Source organism: Podarcis filfolensis, assembly GCF_964270895.1.
Source record: "Podarcis filfolensis genome assembly, chromosome: 1".
Classification (NCBI taxonomy): domain Eukaryota; kingdom Metazoa; phylum Chordata; class Lepidosauria; order Squamata; family Lacertidae; genus Podarcis; species Podarcis filfolensis.
The window spans coordinates 36,826,261-36,831,197 of record NC_139604.1 but is presented as its reverse complement, the minus strand read 5'-3'; the positions used below and the strand labels follow the sequence as shown (position 1 = coordinate 36,831,197).

Here is a 4,937-nt window from a genome sequence, read left to right as displayed (position 1 = left end):
ACGCACACCCGTCCCACTATCCTCCCGTATGTAAACGCTCCTCGATCCCGGTCCCCCCCCCCCATAATATGCATTCCTGGACCCCGCGCGGAATAGATTAAAATATGGGATAGGAGGTGATTATTTTTTTTGGAGAGGGGGAAGGCTTGCTCCTGTTTAGGCAGAGCTGTTCTAACGCGGCTCTGCAGCCGCTTCTCTTGATTCAATCCGGGGCTCAGGGGAGGGAAGGTATACTTTTGCAGTCTAGACAGGGACCAGCGCCTGGCTGGGCTCTTTGCTAAGGGCAGGAGAAGCGGTGCGCAAATTGCTCGGCCAACCTCCCCTGCCTGCGCGCCTGTCCTGGCGCGTTCCACTTTCCCGCTTTCAAACCGCGACGCGCGGAGTTAAAAGAGCTGGGCAGAGGGGGCTTGTGGTTCTGGGGTGCGCAGGGGACGGTGAAGGATCGAAGCTACGCTTCACATCTCAGTAGTCTACCACCATCACCACCAGCAGCCCCCGCCCCCCTTGCAGCTCCGGTTTCCAGCGCCAGATCGCAATTGCTGCGGTTCTGGGATTCGGACGCGCTGCTGCCTTGCGCTTATTGCTACCGCAATGGACGGTGCCAACCTCAATTAGATCACAAATGGGATCACTTTAATTCAGCTCTCCAACGGTGACCCTGACCAGGTTTTTGAAAGTCTAGTAGATAGATTAGATAGATAGATAGATAGATAGATAAATGATAGATAGATAGATTTGAGGCGAGGGCTTGTTTTAAACAGGTCTTGCTTTTCCAGATATTTCTGCCCCTACCCCACCCCTTTCCAAAGGAATACTGCATGCTCGGTCATTCATCTAAAACGACATAAAGCATAATTATGGGATGATTTGGCAGTTGGCATTCCTGCCAAGCTGCGCTCCATTGCCAGATCCTAGAAACGCGCCTGCTGCTGCTGCTGCTGCTGCTGCTGCTGCTGCTGCTCTGGGGTTGAGAGGCAAAAGCAGGCAAGGAAGGAGGCTTCCTTGGGAGAGAAGCTGGAGTCAGGGATTGGGGGGGGGGGAGAGAGAGAGATTGAGAGAGAGAGACTCGACATGGAGGAGCCAGGCTTGCAGGAATAGTAACGCGTGCACCACATTTTGCATTCCCCTTCTCTCTCTCTCTCTCTCTCTCTCTCTCTCTCTCTCTCTCTCTCTCTTTCTCTCTCTCTCTCTCGGCCCCCGCCCGCACAATCCCACTCGCATCCCGGTTCAAAACTGCTGCATCAACCTAGAAAGAAAACCAAGAAAATGATCGGCACGCTATCAGAAAGCACCAGGAGGCTGTGACAAAAGGGAGGTTTGCCAACTTGACACACGGGTAACAACATAGCAAACACCTTTAATTCTGTCATGTCTCATACCCTTTACTTTCTCACACGTTTTGTGGCTGTTCTAACGTTGACACCTACAGGGGTTTTTTATGCCCCCCTCCCCCCCAAAAAAAACGTAGAAGAGGCAGGGTGGAGAGAAAGAAACCTGGCGATATTTTTTTTTAGAAAGGAAGAAGGAAATAAAATAACCTGTAGAAACTATAACAAAATCTACGCATCCTGATAGTTGAGAGCAACTCTGAATTCGAAAGGAGTGACATTCCCACGTGTCTCTCCGGGGCCAAGACGCCTGAACCCCAATCCGCTCGTTCTCTGGGACCAGAGTGAAGATTCTGAGGGGCTGAGAAGAAGAAGAAGTCAAGGTTCTGTTCTGCTCCCAAGGCTGAGGTACCTCAGCAAGCTGAGAAGCTCCCCTGAAATTAATGGAACTTTAAGGGGGAAAAATTCATGGAAACAGGTTAAAGATGCAAGACAAGCACCTTCCTGCCTTTGGGAAGTTGGCGATAGGGCAAGGCTGGAGTTGCTTGCCACAGATTCCCTTGCTGGGTTGCGAGAAGCTTTAGCGATCCCAGATTTAACTCGAGCTTCAGATCCACACCTACACCACGTGGATCAGCGCGATCCTAGGGGACGAGTCCTTTAGGAGTCATTCCCACTGAATCCAACGCAACTTGCTCCCAGCTGAGCGTGTAGAGATTGCTGCTGCACCTACTGTGTTGTAAGTGTGTGTGCAATGCTGTTGGTTTAAGAGTGCATGGGAATATGCCAAGCTTTCCCCTCTGTCTGTCATTTATGAACAGTCATAGCTCGAAGATAAAAGTCCCGAGAACATGCCGTCATATCTGATGAGTGCAAGTGAACGGCACGCGAGGAGTTAAACAGCTCCCCCCCCCCCAAAAAAGAGAGAAAACCTCGCTTCTGGGTAAGTTAATATCACAGCTGCTTGGCAAAGCATTATCCCAGCACCTCATTTAACAAAAGCCTCCCTCCCCCCCAAAAAACAGGCTCATGCTTTCACCCCAAGTGTTCAAGGTGTTTACTGAAGTAAATCTGCCTAAATCCTCCACTGCTTGGGTCATAGGGGTGGACAAAAAAAGAGGAGGGGTGAAAGTCTGGGGTGGAAGGTGCAGAGATAATCTCTTTTTCAAATTCTGCAAATCTTTTGGTGTAAATCAGGAATCTGTGTCACATGCCTCCTTCCTTCCACCGGTAACATCTCCTAGTTGGGGTGCGCTCCTTTTGGGAGAGGGAGAGAAAGGCCGCCCCAGCACCTCTAAGAAAAAGGAGAAATCTTTTCACACTCTTCCAACATATTCTCTCTTTCTCTCTCGTTTCCTTTAGCACGTTTAATCTAGTTGCCGATGAGATATTGGGGTGGAGGGAGGAAAAGCTGCTACTATCTTTCTTTTTTTAACCGCTACAAACAAACAACCAAAAGGGGGGGGATGCGGGCGGGGTGGCCCTGAAAAATGACAGGTTGGTAGCCAAGAGATAGTGTGGTTGAAAAGTTGTCACTTAAGATTTCTGCTCTTCTAGCCCAGTTATTTCAAGCCTAGCAGTTGCAGATCCTCCCCCCTCTCCTCTCTCCATCTTTTTTTAAAACTTGCTCCAAATGGAGGCGAAGAACACAGGCAAAATTTGACAGCTCTCCCTGAAAGGGCTTAAATACTTCTCAGTAAGCAGGTTCTAGTTATAAATAATCTCTCTCTTAGTAAAGAACGGTGTGTGTGTGTGTGTGTGTGTGTGTGTGTGTGTGTGACTAGAACCTAACAATAACTTGGGAACATTCAAAATGTTGTTGTTGTTGTTATAGAAATCGATTTTTAAAGATAAATATATTTTTCGAAAATTAACAAAAGTAGGGATTGGGCTAGGGTGTAGCACCTGGTCACAATAAGTTATGAGAAAGTTAGGATACCTGTGCGTGTGCTTTCCAGCTGCAAATTTGAGATTATGTAGCAACAACAGGCCAAACTAAAGCCCCCTTCGATTAATACTATGATTGTGTCTATTGGCCAGCACCTCCATTCCGTTCACTATCTGTGGCTTGAAAGTAGGAGCAAGTTATGCTCCTCTTCCCCTCTTATGGGCCAGACATCTTTCTCCCTAACCCATCTCCCCTAGTTCATGGAGAAGGAACAGTAAGAGCTAGCTGTGCTCTATCCATCTATTAATAAAATAGATTAATCGATTCAGTGGAGAGTCACGGATTATTATTGTAGGTTAAAAAACAACAGCAACTGGGTTAATTAATCGGTTTGGGGAAAGTAGAATTTCAGTACCGAACAGTACTAATGCATTTAATTGATGATTCAAACAAGTTTTGCAAACCAAAAGGACATTGCACAGGAGCAAGTCTCACTCAATTCAGCACAGCCAGCTTCTCAGAATGTGTGTTTAGCGGAATAACAGGTCAATGGATTTGCTTAAAGCAAGTTTAATTTTGTAAATAGAAATGGGGTGTGTGTGTAATGGTCGGGCTGGCTCCCCCACATTATATGGACAAACCGCACTGATCTACAGGTGAATGTTTAACCAATCTTAAATATACTTTTAGAAAGTTTAACAGCCCATCCTGAACATGTTCACTTAAATGGGGGTGCAATTCCTTTCAATGAAACTTCCTTCCTTAGAAGTGGAATTAGGCCGCAAACTTTGGATGCAAAGCCTTGCCTATTAGGTCCGGATAAACCCCAGGGGGACTGACTTCCCAGTAAGCAGGCTAGGGCCCAATCGTGGCTCCCTTAGACTGATTTAAGCAAGTCCTTAATTATTCAGATTTCCTGCTTAATCCCGTGTAGAGTGAACAGGATCGTTCACACCTCTGACATCGGCGTGAAAATGCATCCGCGTTTGCTTGCAAGCAATGCCACGAGGAACACGACGGGCATCTCTTCCGAGGAAGTTATGCGACCACATTCCTATCCTCAACCCGTTTATTAATATCAGGTTGCGTTGTGGCTGCTATTCCGAAGTAATGACTTCGGGGTGGGAGCCACGGATCCTACACGCAACGCAGTCCTCACTTGCAGGTAGCAGCACCCTGATGTTCCGAAAGCAACCGAGTTATTTTGCGCGCGCGCAGAACTTTCTCCTCCAAGTCTGCCATGCTAAAGCGCAGGCTTCCGTGGGGAGTAAGTCCCAGGGACCGCGAAGATGGGCGGGGAGAGGGCTGAACATGCAGAGGATGGTAGGTCTTGGTGTCAACTGCTTCGGGTTCCAGCCTTAGAAGCTCCCGACCAGGTGAAACTACGATGGCAATGAGTGGAAACGTGCGCCTAGGTTTGAGTCCAACTCGGAAAAGGGAAAACCAAGCCAGGCAGCCAAAGGCGCGGAGAGCCCTCAGGGCCAAACGTGTGGCGACCTGCGCCCACCTGCCCTGCAGCCCCAGACTGCCGGCAGCCTTGTCCATGGAGGGTGAGAGAGGCATTTGATCCCCTCCCTGACACTTTCTACCTCAAGTGTTCGCGGCGAGTGGCCATGAATAGTACCCGCATGCCATCTTGTAACACTATCTGCCTGTCAGAAGAGCGAAGGCCGGGCAGCTATATAAGGCTTGTAACTAGGGGAAGCCCAACAAACAGCTAC

General features: G+C 48.6%; 1 protein-coding gene across 9 annotated transcripts in view; it reads right to left on the bottom strand.

Annotated features, from left to right (window-relative positions):
* ZEB2 (zinc finger E-box binding homeobox 2) overlaps positions 1-4,937 on the bottom strand; it is a 162,640-nt gene that overhangs the window by 146,299 nt on the left and 11,404 nt on the right. The window lies entirely within an intron of this gene.